Source organism: Lutra lutra, chromosome 3 (genome assembly GCF_902655055.1).
Source record: "Lutra lutra chromosome 3, mLutLut1.2, whole genome shotgun sequence".
NCBI lineage: Eukaryota > Metazoa > Chordata > Mammalia > Carnivora > Mustelidae > Lutra > Lutra lutra.
The window spans coordinates 178,241,962-178,261,899 of record NC_062280.1 but is presented as its reverse complement, the minus strand read 5'-3'; the positions used below and the strand labels follow the sequence as shown (position 1 = coordinate 178,261,899).

Below are 19,938 nucleotides of genomic sequence, written 5' to 3'. Positions count from 1 at the left end.
TCTATAACTGCATGAAAGAGAAAAATATACACCCAGAAAATTCCTATTACACTAAAGTACTTTTTAAAAATTATTCTGAAGGTTGTTTATAGGTTTCTCAAATACAATATTTTCTAATACTATTTATCACATTCTTCTGAGAGAAAGTTTTAATTTAGAATCTGACTTGTATATATGATAATATGATTCAGGCATGTCTAGGTTTGTCTGCACATAAGCCTATTATTTTATTCTTGCAGAATACATATGGAGAGAGTATTGTAAGCACACTGGTTTTACAAATGAGGTAACTAATAATCTAGATATTAAGTACATTATTTAAGATCACTTCCTTAAATACTCACATAAATTAATGTATTATCATTTAAACACAAGCCCTGGTAGTTACAAAGAATCCTCCTTTTTCTTTTTTTGTACTTCTGGGTAGTCATTCACAATCTCATGAAAATCAAGAGTACAATATTCTGAAAGAAATTTTGATATTCAAAAACATAATGTATTTATAACAAGGTGCCAAAATTATTCATAGGAAAAGACTACAAGTGTGAAATTAAAATCCAATCCTTCCTTCCTCAGGCAAAATCATTTGAATCACTGTCTACATCACAGAACATTTCAGAACAGGGTAGTATCATTCATGACAAAATTATATTTATCTGTAATGACTTTACACATACATATGGGAATTTCTGTTTTCTCACTGTTTTCTTTTCTGCCAATACAGATTTATTAGAAAAGAAACACACACACACTCACACACACACACAAATCTTAAGTTATTTTAAAAATTCTGACTTAGGCAAAATCTTTCCTGTTTGCCATGAATCTCTTTTCATGGACTCCAATTAAAAAAACTGTTACATAAATTTTTTAAAACATGAGTTGAAGATCTGAATAGACATTTTTCTAAAGAAGACATACAGGTACCCAACAGGTACATGAAAAGATGCTCAACATCACCAATCAACAAGGAAATGCAAATCAAAACCATAATGAGATATTACATCAAACCTGTCAAAATGGCTATTACCAGAAAGCCAAGAAATGTATGTTAGAGAGGTATAGAAACAAGGGAACATACAGTGGTGGTGGAAATATAAATTCCTAAAACCACTATGAAAAATAGTATTGAGGTTCCTCAAAAATTATAAACAGAACCACTATCTATCTAGCTATCCCATTTCTGGGTATTTAATCACCTCTCTCCTGAAAAAAAGCACTAATCCAAAAAGATATATGTACCTTTATGTTTACTGCAGTATTATTTACAATAGTCAAGATATGGAAACAGTCCATGTGCCCATCAATGGATGAATGAAATGGATAAAGATGATATAGTATATATACACAATGTAATATTACTCAGCCATAAAAAAGAATGCAATCTTGTCATTTGTGACAATATACACGGACCTAGGGGGCATTATGCTAAGTGCAAAGAGTCAGGCAGATAAAGACAAATATAATATGGTTTCACTCATATGTGGAATCTGAAAAACAAATGAGAGGCATGTGGGTGGTTCAGTCCATTAAGCATCCGACCCTTGGTTTTGGCTCATATCATGATCTCAGGGTCATTAGATCAAGTCCCTCATCAGGCTCTGAGCTCAGCAGAGAGTCCGCTTGAGATTTTCTCTTTCTCATCCTCTCTGTCCCTCCCTAACCCTCCTAAATTCAATAAATAAATCTTTAAAAAATAAAATAAAAAACAAATGAGCAAACAAACCAAAAAACAGACTCTTATATACAGAGAACAACTGGTGGTTTTCAGAGGAAAGGTGGTTGGGAGCTGGGTAAAATAGATTAAAGGGGAATAAGAGGTACAAATTCTTTGTTTGGAGATAAAAAATACAATATGGGGAATATTGTTAGTATTATTTTAATAATGTTATATGGTGACCAGTGGTAACTACACTTATCATGGTGAGGACTAAGTAATGCACGGAATTGTTGAATCAATATTTTATACATCCAAAACTAATACAACAGTGTATGTTATTTATACTTCAATAAAAAAGTAATGAAAAGAAAAAGTATTACTAAATTTAAAATAATTCTGCTTTTGAGGGCACCTGCAGGGCTCAATAGGTTAAATGTCTGCCTTTGGCTCAGGTCATGACTCCCAGGGTCCTGAGATAGAGCCCCACATCATCAGGCTCCCTGCTGAGCAGGGTGTCTGCTTATTCCTCTCCTTTTGCCCCTCCCCTCCTCACTCGTGCTCTCTCTAGCTCCGTTTCTCTCTTTAATAAATAAAATATTTTAAAATAAATAAATAAATAAATAAATAAAACATCCTGCTTTCAAAAAATAAACTATTAGGACTTCATCAAAATAAAAACCATCAGCACCCCAAAGGAAATAATCAACAAAAATAAAAGACAACCAACTGAATGGAAGGTGATATTTATAAATGACATATCCAACAAGGAGTTAATATCCAAAATACATGAAGAACTTATATAACACCCAAAAAAACAAATAATCCAATTAAAAAATGGGCGGAAGACATGAATAGACATTTTTTCCAAAGAAGATAAACAGATGCCCAACAGACACATGCAAAGATGCTCAACATCACTCATCATTGGGGAAATGCAAATCAAAACCACAATGAGATGTCATCTCACACCTGTCAGAATGACTGAAATTAAAAAACACAAGAAACAAATGTTAGTGAGGATGTAGAGAAAAATGAACCCTCATGTACTATTGGTAGGAATGCAAACTATTGGTAGGAATACACTAGTTTGCATATATTCCTGTGGAAAATAGTATGGTGGTTCCTCAAAAAATTAAAAAATACAACTACTCTATGTTTCAGTAATTCCACTATTGGGTATTTACCCCAAGAATAAAAAACACTAATTGAAAAGATACATGCAACCCTATGTTTATTGCAGCATTATTTATAATAGCCAGATTATGGAAGCAGCCCAAGTATCCATTGATAGATAAATGGATAAGAAAGCTGTGGAACACACACACACACACACACACACACACACACACATACACACACAATGGAATAGTCAGATGTAAGTAAGGATGAGATCTTGCAATTTGCAGTTGCAATTGCAATTGCAATAACATGAATAGATCTAGGAAGTATAATACTAAGTGAAATGAATGAGTCAAGAGAAAGACAAATACCCTGTGATTTCACCCATATGAGGAATTTAAGAAACATACAAAGAAAAAAAAAAAAAAAGAGGGGCACCTGGGTGGCTCAGTCGTTAAGCGTCTGCCTTCGGCTCAGGTCACGATCCCGGGGTTCTGGAATCGAGCCCCGCATTGGGCTCCCGGCTTGGTGGGAAGCCTGCTTCTCCCTCTCTCACTCCCCCTGTTTGTGTTCCCTCTCTCGCTGTGTCTCTAAAAAAAAAAAAAAAAAAAAAAAAAAGAGAGAGACAAACCAAAGGACAGACTCTTAACTATAGAGAACAAACTAACAGTTACCAAAGGGGAGGTGGGTGAAATAGGCAAAGGGAATTAAGGGTATACTCGTGGGGGTGCCTGGGTGGCTCAGTCAGTTAAGCATCCACCTCTTGATTTCAGCTTGGTCATGGTCAGCATGGTTGTGAGCTCAAACCCTGCAATGAACTCTGCACTGGGCATGGAGCCCCCTTGGGATTTTTTTCTCTTCCTCTTCCCCTGCCCCTCCCCCACTGTCCCTCTCTCTTAAAAGCAAAAAAGAAGATTATACTTATGTGAGCACTGAATAATGTATAGACTTGTCAAATCACTATACAGTATTCCTGAAACTAATATAATGCTATATGTTAACTATACCAGAATTAGAATTTTAAAATTAAAAAATATTCTGCTTTCAAAATAAAACAAAATTTCAAACATTTTTCTTGTTTCTCAATCAGAGACACCTCAGTATGTTAAGCACTAAACTTATTTATTTTTTTATTTTTAACGAAATGTACTTTGTACCACCTGGCAGTACAATTTCTCAGCCCTAAGCACACTGGACACGTTGTTCCTCATAAATTATGCTCTCTCTAGACCTAAATAATTGCATGTTTCCCTACTCCTTGAAATGCTTTTTCTTTTCTTCCTTTTTCATTTTTCTAATAATCTTAATTTAATATCATTTGAAATTTTTACTTACTATAGTCATCCCGTCACTAAATGCTATGATTACACCAAAACTGTAATACTGACATTTTTTTTACATTTTACACCACTCATTTGACTTTTGGCAAATTAACAAATTTGTGATTGTTTCCTTGCTAAATAAACCATATGCTGGAAATCAATATGTTGTCTCTTTTATTCTCCTTCAATGTCATAAAGTTACAATTGTGCTTAATATATACTAGGTGCCAATAACTATTCCCTAACAAATATGTGTGACCATATGGACTCTTAATACAAAACTATTTACTGGAAACCATATAAATTTGTAACATGAATGTAGTATTTAGCAGTGAGTATTTCCATATAATGTTTATGTGTACATATATGTATAAATGTAATATGTATATATGTTTATAAATGTACATATAAACATATATATCTATATTAAAACTGGAACATACTTGTTCAGTAGTTATAGATTATTATTTTTTTTTAAAGATTTTATTTATTTATTTGACAGACGGAGATCACAAGTAGGCACAGAGGCAGGCAGAGAGAGAGAGAAGAGGAAGCAGGCTCCCTCGGAGCAGACAGCCCGACGCGGGGCTCTATCCCAGGACCCTGGGATCATGACCTGAGCCGAAGGCAGAGGCCTCAACCCACTGAGCCACCCAGGCGCCCCTATTATTATTTTTTAAAGTTTTTATTTATTTATTTGACAGAGATCACAAGTAATCAGAGATGCAGGCAGGGAGAGGGAGGAAGAAGCAGGCTTTCTTCGGAGTAGAGATCATGACCAGAGCTGAAGGCAGAGGCTTTAACCCACTGAGCCACCCAGGTGCCCCAGATTATTATTATGAGACTACTACTACTAGAAGAACTAGACTTGGTGCATAACCAAGGTCTACATTGTATTATAATTTTTTTTTTAATTTTTAAGTTTTCAGTCAGGCAATGCTTATTAAGTATTTTTCTCAATGTAAATGTAATTTGCATTAATTATTAGCTATTGTCATCATATTCTGAGAAATTCAGGTTTATTTTGTAATAAGCAGAGAGGCAAGTAGCTCATACTTGGTGATAGTAAACACATAGGTAATATTTTAACAAGTGTGAAAAAATAATACAGAGGCTTAGATTATATTTAACCAAATTGAGAAGAGAGTGGGAGCTGATTTTGTTTCATATTTTTGTTTTCACTCCTTCTTTTGTTTTACCTCTTTTTTCCTTTCTCCACTTTCCATTTTCTTTTTCTTTTTTTTTTTTTAAGATTTTATTTATTTATTTGACAGAGATCACAAGTAGGCAGAGAAGCAGACACAGAGAGAGGAGGAAGCAGGCTCCCCGCTGAGCAGAGAGCCCATGCAGGGCTCCATCCCAGGACCCTGGGATCATGACCCAAGCTGAAGGCAGAGGCTTTAACCCACTGAGCCACCCAGGCGCCCCTCCATTTTCTTTTAAACCAGAAAAAACAAGCTGATCCTGTAGGATAACAAAGGAATAAACTATCTGAACTCCATTCATGGGATAAAGAGACCTCCAGCTGATACATGTGATTGTTCCAAGGAAGAGTTTGATTACTCTCATGAAAAGAGAGAAAAAGTGGTAATAGGGGCATTGTTTTCACAGACAGCCCATGGCTTCTGGGTTTGCATCCACAGCATAGTAGGAAAAGTAAATAAATTAGAGTGGGACGTTTCAGAACATGGGTTGACATGAAAGGAAGCCAAGGCACACGGGAAGACAGAGCATTAGCCTCACCTCAGCAGCTTGAGTTAGTCACATCTTTATTTCCCAGTGATTTGTATGCTGGATCAAAAATGATATGCTGTGCACACTATACCCAGCTTCTCTCCATTACTTACTGTTCTTTGGCCAGGTCAATTATTTTCTTAGATATTTTGAGCATTGCTCAAAAGTAACAAATTATTCAAATACAAGTAACCTGAGCAATTCTGAATACTTTGGCTGATGTAGTAGTTCTTCCACAGTGATTTAAGTCACTTAGATGCACATCATGAACATCATAAGAATAGAAAATTGTGTGTGTGTGTGTGTGTGTGTGTGTGTGTGTAAAGCTTAATATCTTGGATTATCTGGTAGATAAGTAGATTGGTACAAATAATGTTACAATGTCAAATAAAGGTCTAATTTATACAAGTTTTCAATTATATTGGCCTTTTTGAATGGCATAAACAGCTCCAATTTACATTACACTAATGAAAATTGCTTCAAAAGAAATGCAGCAAACATATTTATAACAATATTCTTTACAGAATATATTTTTTTATTTATTTCTTTAAAGATTTTATTTATTTGACAGAGAGAGACACAAGGAGAGAGGGAACACAAGCAGAGAGAATGAGAGAGGGAGAAGCAGATTTCCCACTGAGCAGGAAGCCTGATGTGGGACTGGATCCCAGGTTCCTGGGATCATGACCTGAGCCAAAGGCAGAGGATTAATGACTGAGCCACCCAGGTGTCCCCAGATTTTATTATTTTAATCACATCTTTTTAAAAGCCTACTAAAAAAGTAATTTAATGCACAATGTTGCATAACTATTTATTTACACATATTTACCAAGTTTCTATATTAGATTTCTTTATCATACTTAGTCTTCATCTTTGATAGGCACAGTAAAGTGAACTTAAGAAAGATGCTAAAGTTACTCTTTCTTGTTGCACAGTGGAATATCAGCCAGGGCAAACTTGTTCAACTTCATCCAACCAGTATATTTGGAAGTGAAATTGGCTAAAGGAGCTTAAGGTCTTAACAAACAAACACCATCACTCTGGGACAAATTTATGGTTCACTCATCTATTTCCCATTCAGACATGTATATTATGGCAGTTATTGTAGTGTGTCTCAGTATTTTTGTGTCTGTATCTAGAAAAATGTGATGAGCTCCCCAAAATTGGAGATGTCTGTGATTCACTTCTGTATCTGCTATGTAAGTACCCAATAATGTTCTAAGAAATAGCTTATGTAGATTAGTCACTTACGAAATTGATTTCATACATTTGAGACAAGGCATTTGAAGACTTAAAAAAAGATAATCAATCCATTCCATTATTTATAAGAGAACATCCAATGAACATTTCCTTTCAGTACTCTCTTTATGTTATTTCTATTGAAAAACTCAGAAATTAAAGAATAAACTGTGCCACACACCAACTGTGCTCATTTGATTCTGATGATAAGAAACGATGCACTGTGTAAAACATCTTTGTCAGCAGGAGGCTGTCTTTTTACAATTTGGCTGTATCAAGAGTTGTTTCTTTTTGAAATGGTAATGAGCTCATTATTTATCAACTCTTGCAGAGTTCTACTTAATTCCAAAAATAATATCAATGTTAATTTCAAGTACATTTTAAATCATGCTTATGAAACCATTTTCCTTTGTTTTCTTTAATATCTTAATTTGTATAATATTTATTCATTTTGTTCTTATGCACAATTTGGTTTTAAAAGAAAAATAAATGATGCTCAGGTTGAGATTTCCAGGCATTGGGTATGAATAAAATATTGATTAGATTATATAGATACCTGGGGTGCCTGTCTGGCTCAGTCAGTTGAGCATCTGACTTGTGATTTCGGCTCAGGTCATGACCTCAGGGTTGTGAGACAGAGCCCCGAGCCAGGCTCCATGCTCAGTGGGAAGTTTGCTTGGAATTCTCTCTCTCCCTTTCCCCAACCCCCACTTTTTCTCTCCCTCTCTCAAATAACAAATGCATGAATCTTTAAAAATTAAAAAAAAAATAGAATACATAGATATCTAATAGGTTTAAAATTTAGTAATTTTTTCAATCTTAAAGTTTTTACTTTCTTGGGGCATATGGGTGGCTCAGTCTTTTAAGCTTCTGCCTTCAACTCAGGTCATGATCTCAGAGGGTCCTAGGATCAAGCCCCACATCAGGCTCCCTGCTTTGCTTAGTAGGGAGTCTGTTTCTCCCTCTCCCTGTCCAACTACCCCTGCTGGTGCTCTCTTGCTCTCTCCCTTTCTCTGTCAAATAAATAAATAAATAAAAGCTTTAAATAAAGAATTTCTTTTCCCATTTGTAAATTAATATTATTATAAAATGCACAGTTACTACAACATCTATATTGTTTAAAGGAACTCCTAAGAATTTTGTTAAAGCATATTTTTGAAAAACTGAATCAATATAATGTACATTTTATTTCCAAATATTGTATTAAAGTCCATGTAATATTCCCCAAATAAATGAATGTGCTGATACATAACATATGATCGTCTGATTTTTGCATGATATCCAAGATAGATCCAATCCTTTTAATGTCAGACTATAGAGACAGTTATGATCTTAAACAAAAGAAGGAAATGTTTTATAAACAGGACAGAAGTTGGACGTTTAGCTGTTTGCTGCATCTACTTGGCGAGACCATCCTTATTCATCTCTAGAGTTGAAGCACATAAAACAGTGAAACATAAATGTTATGTGTTGTTACTCTAAAGCAATAGGTTGAACGGATTTAGAGTGCCACTTCAGGCCTAAATATAACAAGAGGGATTAGATTTACCTTCTTGTCTAAAACACATAAAAACCCAGGCAAAATTTATGATACTATACTTTTCATGACACTGATGTCTGGTTAACAAAGAGCAGTGAAGGGGCGCCTGGGTGGCTCAGTGGGTTAAAGCCGCTGCCTTCGGCTCAGGTCATGATCCCAGGGTCCTGGGATTGAGCCCCACATAGGGCTCTCTGCTCAGAGGGGAGCCTGCTTCCCTTCCTTTCTCTCTGCCTGCCTCTCTGCCTACTTGTGATCTGTCTGTCAAATAAATAAATAAAATCTTAAAAAAAAAAAAAAAAGAGCAGTGAAAAAAAAAATAAAATGAGACCTATGATTGCACATAGGCTAGTGCCTTAGGAGTTAGTTGGCTACAGTACATGAAGGTGAAAACCAGGGGGAGTCAGCAGAGTCCCAAATGAGGAAAGATATAAGTCTGGAGTGACTATAAAGTGTCTAAAGTTCACTAGGCTGAGCAATAAAAAAGAGAAAACTGCAGAGATAGAACTATGGAGATCCACAGATGGTCTCCCTCAAGAATTCAGGAAACTGCCCAAAACTAGGGGATAAAAACATAAAACGATTAAAGAAATATTGCCTGTATGCACAAAAGACTGTGAATAGCACCTGTTCCTATCAGTCAAAGTAGAATGCCACATAATTCAAGGCACATTAGGTAGAATATTTAAACCTACTCTAAATTAAATCCTTCTTTGAATTGCCTGACAAAGTTTAATAGCAAGCTTCAATGGGGAAAAACATCTGTCTTCATGTAACTTAAACTCTATTCCAGGACAAGGATGAAGAATATTGATTGTAATATAAATATTTATGGTAATAGCACCCAACAAAGTAATATTCACAGTGTTTAGAATTTATTAAAAACTAGGGGTCATACATACATATATACAATCCATAAGAAAAATCAATTTCTCAAAACTAAGCAGAACTGATGTCAAAATTAGCCAAAAAAGATATCAGAACAGTTATTCTGAGTGTATTCCATATGTTTAATAAGCTAGAAGAATGATTGTGTCACATAGAGAGAGGATATACACACACACACACACAGACATAAATTAAACTGGACTTCTATATACAAGGATGATGATATCTGAGTTAGATCGATATGTGTGTGTGTGTGTGTGTGTGTGTGTGTGTGTATTTGATGGGATAAATTAAAAAAATGTTTAACTACTTGGAAACAAAGAAGTAGAAACTATCAAAAATAAAACACAAAGGGAAAAGAAGCTGAAAAATAAAAACAAACAGACTAGCAATGGACTGTGAAACAACTTTAAGATGTCTAATATATGGGTAACTGGAATTCACAAAAGAGGGAAAGTAGAAGGGACAAAAAAATTGAAGAAATGACTGTGAACTTTGGAAAAATAGTACTAAACCACATGTGTAAGAAATTCAGAGAATAAGCACAGGAAACATGAATAAAACTACCCTAAGTCAATTTATAATCAATTTATAATCAAAACAAGTAATAAATGGAAATAGAGGAAGACTATAGTCAATGGAAAAAGTGTTTATAAAAGTTTATCAAGTCCAGAGCAAGATATAAACATGTTACTTCCACTGAGCCAACCAGGGCAAGCTCTCTTTCAGTTCTTACACTCACTAAAGGTGTAAATTGTGAGAAATATACACTTGTTTCTTGGAAAAATATTGGGTTCCTGATGATATACACACATTCCCAAGACTCCCTCTGAATAATTTGGAGAAAAGTAATGACACAACACCACCTGAGGACTCAATTTATGGGCTGTTGACTACAGTTATTATTGCCATGCATTTTGTAGGTTTGGTTTAGATTTCTAGTTATTTTTCTCAGACACCCTAGAAAAGTACTGTCAACAAATTGAGTAGGGTGTTGATTACTAAACAGCAGAGGTACTGAATTTTGTATTTCAACAATCAAGGTAGCACAGTTTTTTTTGTTTTTGTTTTTGTTTTTGTTTTTTTGTTTTAAGGTAGCACAGTTTTAAGACAGCTTCCTAGTGGGGGATAAAGTAGACTGTACTTCATTTCTCCAAACACTGAGAAGGATTGGTCTAAATTTCTCATATTAGTATCTTTGTCTGAATCAGTCAAATGTGAAAGTGGACAGAATTTTTATTAAGAAAATGAAAATAGTACTTTGACAGTTTCAAGAGAGATGGGGTCATAACACTATAGATAACTGTTCTCCAAAGTTAACACAAAGAACTTTAAGAAGAATGTTATGGTATCTTCCTCAAACAGATAAATTGGGGGAGGGTGGTTAAAATATACACAGTTGAGAAACTTATGGCACATAGAGTATCTTTTGATTCATAACATACTTCTATTATACTAATGCCATAAATATATAATGTCAACAATACACATGATGTTTTTGATCATCCCTGGTCCATGTGCTTCAAGTGTTCTTAGAGATGTTAGTCGCTGGTCTTGCTCTATTGAGTAAAGCTGATATAACATTCCTGGACACTCGCTTAAAATTAAAAAACAAAAACAAAAACCTGTAACCAAGGACAATAGAGAGAACTATGTTCCAGGATACACCCCATGTCAGATAAGCAGCTTGAAGAGAAATACAAAGCATTATTTGGATGGACTCATCATATAATAATGACTCTAATGGAATATCATATTCATCAACAAGCTGTGAACATTCTTGTTTCACACCCATAAAGTTTTATGGATATTGCAGGAGCTACGGAATTGAATGCTTTTAAAGGTCACTGTTGGGGAAGGCTGTACTTGAGAGTTAGATCAAATAAGTAAGTTTATGGGGAACTTGACAAACCTAACTTACTGCAGAATGTCAATAAATGTCGTGGACTTGATCACTGTTCTTTAGCTTTCCAGGTAGTACACATTGAAAGAATCCTTTTCCAGGGTTCAATCGTTTGGGGTTGGAAAGAAACAACAAATGACACTAAATTGGGGAACATAGAAGTGTTACATCATGATACCTAAAAACCAGTGCTATTTAAGTTCTACTGAGACATCTGAGATAGAGTTATATCCCAAATTCAGAATGCAAAATGTACTAAAAATATCTTCTAGTCATCCTTTTGTTTATGAGAAATGTTAGGTAAATGAGAAAATGTTGGTATTTTGAGAAGGGAAAAAAAAACAATGCAGTAATTTTGATGGTTATTGATTTATAAAGCATTATTTTAATCTTTCTATCACAGTTACTTGTTGTTATAAAGGAACTTCTAAGTCACTCAACCAATGAAATTAAAACCAGATTTATATAAACAATGATTCTCAAGAAGACAATATGTGTTTGGAAGGTGACTTGAAACACCTGATTGAGAAAACACCTACAGGGCTGACCAAAGAAAGAAGTAAATCCTTCTTGGAAAAATTACATATTGAATTAAGTGCTCCCATCAACAAAGGATGATGGAGCTGAAGGAGTAACTGAGCTGGTAAAAGGATGTTAGAAGGTCTGTGAAAAGAATGTTAGATGGATGTGGTTGAGATTATTGTGTTCTGAGGGGACTGGTCATTAGGGTTTTTTTTCTTTACATAAAACTTTGCAGCAAATATTTTAAGACAAATAATAGCTATCTAGAAAATATTTATTGAGGTGATATTGACTAAGGTCAGAGGATAAACTAAGGAGGTTGGAGTTATACTGGCTGGATATACTGATAATATTCAGAATTATAGCAATAAATATGCAAAGAATTAGAAAAGATGAGGCAAGAGAAACAAGGGTCAAAAGTTTAAATATGTAAATTAAATTATATAGAGAGAACTGAGCAATTTTTGTACAACATGTAACACCTTTATCAAAAACTAATTTAAATTAAGAAAATTCTTAAGTGAATATCCTAGAAGACTGGTAAGGTTTAATTTCAAATTTAGGTATTTTAAGAATTCCTGGATGGATAGAATTTGAATGAGACCAGGTTGAAGAAGGGACTGAATGATCAAACACTTATAATAAAGTAAGAAAAATAAATTCTCTTCAGAAGAATGTAAAACCTACACTCCCAAACCCACTTGGTAGGTAAAGAAGAACTAAACTTCCCTACAGTGTACTACTGCAAGATACAAGGTTATACTTACAGTGAGACCCAAGGACATGAAAATCTGCAAGTGGAAAGTTAATGAAAACTATAAAGGATTCTGAAACCATAAGATATGTTTCAGACATAATACAAGCATTAAGAAGGAATTAATATGGTATTTAGGGAAATATTTACATTGAGGATCGGGATACTAGTCAAATTCCAACAGAATCTCTGTTGGGACTATAACAGTACTCAGAGGAGCATCAATTACTGAAAAAAAAAAAAAAAGAGGAACAAAGGCAGTTTTCTGTTTGACTTACCAAAATGTTGCATTTCCCCCATTCTTTTCATAGGAATAACTCTACCCCAAAACACACCATTATGAAAATAAAATACATGATATAGGCTGTGTTTCTCATGAAATGAAAGGCATCTTAATCTGCATGTAATAATATATAAGGAAAGGCTATTAAAGGCATTGGCAGTCATGTAGCATCTATAGGAAATGAACAAAGAAGGTCTAATTGTTGCATTTCAAGAAAAGGACAAGTAGACCACATTTCTACAGGAAATGGCACATCCTGAGATTTAAACTCAACCTTATTTTGTGGACAGCATTGGGTATTGGATATATTGATTCCTCTTTAATACCTCTGGTGAACAGAGAAGGGAGTGGAGGAGAGAGAAAATGAAAAAAAGCTAAATGCTTAAGGAATCTCACAAGCAAGCAATATTAGCATAAAGATTTTTCTCAAAAAACCGGTGCGTTGGATCATTCATCCCCATTCATCTTACACACACTCATGCACCACACAAGAGATGGCTGAGAAGTGTGCATTGCAGTATTCCTTGAAAGCAGGGCTTCAGACTAGATTGAGACATGTCCTGCAAAATTTGAAAAATAGAAGACAAGACATTACTTTCTAGCTGCAGTTACCAGAAAATGCATAGGTAAGGTAAATCTTAGTTTCTGGTTGAGTTCCTGTGAATGATTTGTTTTATTGTTGTAGGTAGGTTAGACACTGGCTTCAGGTTCCTAGAAATTTAGGCACTTTCTAAACACATAGATTCCCAACTTTCACTCATCTAGCCCTTAAAATGTTTAAGATTCTCTGATTCTCTTACTACTTAAAACACCCCAAGTGAATAATTTTTCCAGCTAGAACCTCACTGCTATTGTACTTAGTATCAATATTTGGTAACAGACCCAAAATTTGGGAATCTGTTATTAGTTTACCTTGCCAGGTTAAAAATGAAATAGGCATGTGTAAGTTTATGTGTTTTCCACCAGTAGGCAATGGAATATCAGTAGTCCACAGTATACAGTAGAATAAGTTACTAACATTCATTAGCACCTTCATTTTGGAATATAAATGCATCCCCATGGGTGAGAGCATAGCGGAAAGGCTATGTGAATGGCTTCACTTCATTGCATTGTAAGTAACTGGTTCCTAGGGAGATAAGACTATAAATCATTTCTAAGAAATACTCAATCTCCAGTTTCCAGGGCATATTTACTATACATTCATTTTTTTACCAAGTCTACTAAGTAGTTCTTTTTATGCCCAAATCCTAGACCATGAAGGGATGTGAAAGTATTCATGAAGAATTGTCTCCTACTGACTTTTTTTTTTTAAGATTTTATTTATTTATTTGACAGACAGAGATCACAAGTAGGCAGAGAGGCAGGCAGAGAGAGAGGAAGGGAAGCAGGTTCCCCGCTGAGCAGAGAGCCCGATGCGGGGCTCGATCCCAGGACCCTGGGATCATGACCTGAGCCGAAGGCAGAGGCTTTAACCCACTGAGCCACCCAGGTGCCCCTTTCCTACTGACTTTTAGGGGAAAAAAGTATTTTAAGAAAATACCAAGTCCAAATTGAAGTGTGAAATTAAGAATTTAAATTATAACATGGTTGATTGTTTTCTTTCAATGATCATGTAGACAGAATAAATTGTAGGATTTATCCAGAGGTTGAGTCTCAAGGCAAGTAAGGAAAAAGTGAAAAAAGGGGATTAGATAATTTGCAACTATTTAACTGTTCTTATAAATCACTGATTTTAATCTGGACATAGAGAAAAAAAATAAACAGGAAAATGGAAATAGTAACAGAAAAAAAGTGTTGTAATCCATGAATATGTCATGATTCTGGTGCAATCTAGAGGTAGACTTTAATAAAGCACCCTGAAAAGGTGACATGAAATAGTATAAAAAGGAGTGAAATATTTCAAAGTATATTAGTATAGATAGTATGATTTGTTTCATAACAAAAATTTTAGTGTGACCATGACAGAACAGAAGAAGTGAGCAGAAAACATGGTCACCGTTTAAGAGGGTAACAAGCAAAAGAATAGCAAGTCATACATGTGGTTGATATTATAGTGGAAATAACTAATTTCTGAGTACATTTTAGAATGCAGGGGACTATGGATGGCCAGGGCAGCTGTAATCTTTACTGAAGCCAAGGTAAACCTAGTTGAAGAGCATGAGGGAATTCATTAAGATTGTAGCATACAACTAGTCCTTCAGGTGTAATTTTGCATGTTTTCCTATGGGTGTAAGACTGTTAGTCCAAGATATGATCTGTGTAATGTTGGCTCATAAAAGCTTAAAAACAATATAGTTGGCTCTTAGCTTCTTGAGAACGTGCTTTACAACAGAAATGGAATTTGGGAGTTAATGAAGACTGAGGTGGACATTTTTCCAAAGATTTTCAGAAATGTTTTATCTTACATACTATTTTCCTAATTTTAGAGACAACCAAAAAAGTGCTTAAATAATATTCACATGTGATTTAATGCTTAAATCACAGCAGTCAATTACAGCCTTGTGGGACACGTTATAATGGGTTCATGGTGTAACCTAATGGGTTCACGGCCCAGGAGACTAAATTTGTAAGAGTTAGAATTGATAATATTTTTTGAAATAAAAAGCACGCAGTTTAGAATATTGTGGACAGTAACTTCCTTTCAATTTAAAATAGGAAGAAGGACATTCAAATCCCTTCTGGGGTCTGCTATGCTATTATTTCCAAAGAATCAACAAGAACCATTAACATTTTTGCCTCTGGGGACAGGGTATAGTAGTATGTCATAGGGATCTTTACTATGTAATTTTATAATATTTTGTGCTGCTTTCTGTTATTAGACATATGCACTTATGTGTGTATGTACATGTGTGTGTGGTTTATTTATTCAAAAGCACGATGTAAATGCTGACTAATTTAAATAAATATTTGCTTCATAATTTTATATTAAAATATAGTTACAAAATAAAAAATATGACTCAAAATACATTTCTATTTTTTTCTATTACTTTTTATTCCAACAGTGATTAATTTGATTTATTCCTCTCAGACTATAAGAATAACTCATGGTGAACTCACTTGCAATTCTCATATAAAACAAATCAAAAGTTGATAAAGAAAACTTTCTAGATGATATTCCTATGTGAGCTGCCAGCACTCAGTGTGAAAGAGCATTAGTGTCATTTATATGAAAAGTCTTTCAAGTCAATGACAGAACTGGGCCAGAAGCAATGAGAATAAATTAAGTGAAACGGTGTTCAATGACCATCTGAAACCACAGTACAGAAGCTGCCAGAGGTTCTTTTCTCTTACATGGACTAACAGAAACACAAACCTAACCTTCATCTTTTTGGGAGGCAAAACTGTCATATTTGTACTTTTAACCTATCAACACTGATCAAGAGAAAAATGTATTTTATTTAATTGATAGCAATAAAAGTCTCAATCAATTGATTACAAATGTTTGAAAATAGTCAGGGCGCGTCTAGGTGGCTCAGTCGTTAATTGTCTGCCTTAGGTTCAGGTCATGATCCCAGGGTCCTGGGATCAAGCCCGCATTGGGCTCCCTGCTTGGCAGGAAGCCTGCTTCTCCCTCTCCCACTCCTCCTGCTTGTGTTCCCTCTCTCTTTGTGTATCTCTCTGTCAGATAAACAAATAAAATCTTTAAAACAAACAAACAAATGTTTAAAAATAGTGAAACCCAATGCATAGAAAATGCATGGCTGAAATGGCATTCGATATACTTAAAATTTTTTTAATGACATTTTAGTCTATTGAACAGTTCTAAACTTGGCATCAAAATTTATCAAATATTCCCCCTACCCCTGTACACACACACACACACACACACACACACACACACACAGAGGATGTGGCCCAACACTGAAAAAGTCCATTTCAAAACTCATTAACTCCTTTGTATTTTCTATATATCTTACCTTATTCCTTTAGAAAACCTCCTTCTCAAAGAACTCATGTATCAGGAATTATTCTAGCTTCTATTCCTTGACCACAACAAATTCATTCTACCTTTATATTATTTCTCAAATCTGTCTATGCATTTATGTCATCATTTTACCTACACTGTTGTTACTAGTAGCTAGATGTGTGTATACTTCCATAAACTGGATCTCCATCCCAGGTTCACAAAATTTCTGCACTCTACTCTCTCTCTTCTTTATTGTTTTAAGTATTCATCTCTTATATTTACTATATTTTCCAGATAAAAATGATGTTTTCCTTTTACTTGACTACTTAATCCACATCACTTCTTCTCTTGGCTATTACTTTGGTAACCATTAAGTCCCCACCTTTCAAGAACATTGCATCTGCCATAGACAGAGCCAATGTGAACACAAGACCCAAACCAGGGCTTTTGGAATCATAAGAACAACAAAACCAGCCTTTCTCTTCACTTAGAAAGGGATTGCAAATCTGAGGGTCCAGAACTCCAATTTCCAAACACAGAAAACCTGGAGTTCAATGTAAAAATGGAAACCAAAATGTATCTGAAATGAAAAATAGTACCTCCTCATGTACTCAAGGTCAAGATGGTTCTTAAGGAATGAGTATCTCTGATTATCCACCTGGCCTCTGGCATTAGGAATGGTCCCACTCCAGCATTTTTAAAGGAAGATTTTTTGTTTCTATTTCATTTCCCAAAGGGGTATAAAATCTACTAAAAGAGATATAATCAATCAAAATAAATCAGCTCACTCACACGACACTCCCAGATAATGATTTTTTGTTGCTGAGCATAGTCAAAGTTCTGAGTAATCTGAGAAGAGAATTCAAAACTGAGGGGCACCTGGGTGGCTCAGTGGATTAAGCCGCTGCCTTCGGCTCAGGTCATGATCTCAGGGTCCTGGGATCGAGTCCCGCATCGGGCTCTCTGCTCAGCAGGGTGACTGCTTCCCTCTCTCTCTCTCTGCCTGCCTCTCCGTCTACTTGTGATCTCTCTCTGTCAAATAAATAAATAAAATCTTAAAAAAAAAAAAAACTGACAACTACATTTGCTGACAAATTTATGTAAAACACACATACATTTTTTTCTAGTGTATGTGTCAAAGGATGAAGACCCCAATCATCAAAATAAGTTACTTTGTACATTATGGTGCAAGGAACGAAAAGGGAAAGAGACGTTATCAGAGAATTACTGAAAGGCATTTTGCAAAATGTTCCTATCACTCTGAAGCAGAAGGATTGGAGCCCAATGCCTTGTAGTCCTCATTAGCTTTACACCTGCTCTTCTTTGGTTGCAAGGGTCTCAGTGGGAGCTGTCTGTTCTAAAAGTTCTGCTGGCTCTCCTCCTCTTCCTCTTTCTGAGAACAGAGGTAGTGGTGTTTCTGCATGCATTCTTGCATGGCCCAAAACTGGTCGACACAGTCTGATGGCTTGGTATCTTCTGTGCTATACTGCAAGCAGAAAAGGACCCACTTAAACTGTTTCCCACAGGGGCCACTGGCCATGCCCCACAGGCCCCCCTGCCCATGGCCAGTTTCAGTTAATGTCCCCATTTGGCAAGATCAATCCATGCTCATTAGGATTCTTGGGATCATCAAGCACCAGCTTGCACTGCTTGGAGCTTCGTGATTGTCATAGGCCCCAGATAGGATTCACCCTTTCCCTTCCTGTGGGCAATAGGCCATAGCTGCAGCCCGGGACTCAGACCTCGAAGCTGCAGCGCCAGTGGCGTCATTACAAAATGCAGGGGCTCTCGCTACAACCCTTCTCAGGCAGGGCTGTCCGCTGCCAGTCCCAGGTGGACCTGCCCCCAACAGGCCCGCCCACCACTTGCCTGCCTCTGCCTGGTATTTACTATTAACAGCTCAACTTATCTCGCATATTTTAGTTTTTTTCTGCCCAAAAAACTTTCACTTTTCCTCTAGCACTGGAGTATTTTCAGGATTTTTTGAGTCATAACGCACTGTGTCATTAACCTGTGTGATCTTAATATCTGCCTTACATTTTTAGTATGAATAGCATCAGTAAAATATTTTAAAACTTAGTGATCACCATTTTAATGAGTCTGTACAAGTCTTTTTTTTTAAGATATTATTCATTCATTTATTTATTTATTAATTTATTTAGTTGACACAGAGAGAGAGAGACAGCACAGAGGGAATACAAGCAGGGAGAGGGGGAGAGTTAGAGTCAGGCTTTCTGCTGAGCAGGGAGCCCAGTGTGGGCCTGGATTCCAGGATCCTGGGATCAGGACCTGAGACAAAGGCAGACATTTAATGACTGAGCCACACAGGTGCCCCTGTACATGTCTTTTGATAAATTTACTAAATAATGTATCATAAAGCAAGAAAATGTATTTTTTCCCTTTTTTCACAAATTAGCTATGACAGGCTCAAAGATATTAAAGTATATTACACCATGTATAATACACCATGCCTAAGTTTATAGACATAGTAAGTGGTAAAATCACACTCTGGTCCATTACTTATGGCCCATACTCATTTCATACCTTTATATTGCCTGTGAAAAAAACTTTTAGAAAAAGGTCATAAAATGCAAACAAACAAACAAACAAAAAAACCTGTTTTGCTTGCTGTTATTCAACAAAATTATTTTGATTTCTGCCAATGTCTTCTCTAATACATATTATGACTTTATGTAACTTATTTATCTGCATACCTGTACCTCCCTTGATTTTGATCAAACTAGGGTCATTAAATGATCTATCAAATTTAGGAATAAAAAATTACTGAAATTACATCATGACATTATACATTTCCTCTGTATCCTATTCTTTTGGTGGTTTTTACCTTCAGCTTTATTGAGATATAACTGACACATCGTACTGTGTAATTTAAGGTAATTTAATAGACATATATATTGTGAAATGATTACCAAAATAATGCCAGTTACCACATCCATCACCTGACATAATGACCTGTGTGTGTGTGTGTGTGTGTGAGTGATGAGAACATCTAAAATCTTGAGTATTTTAGATCTTAAGTATTAAGTATATTAATTATTTAAGATTTTAA

The 19,938-nt window shown here is 35.4% G+C and overlaps 1 pseudogene; it reads right to left on the bottom strand.

Annotated features, from left to right (window-relative positions):
* Positions 1–18,175: 18,175 nt before the first annotated feature.
* On the bottom strand, positions 18,176–18,588 carry LOC125095664 (mitochondrial intermembrane space import and assembly protein 40-like; annotated as a pseudogene).
* Positions 18,589–19,938: the final 1,350 nt, after the last annotated feature.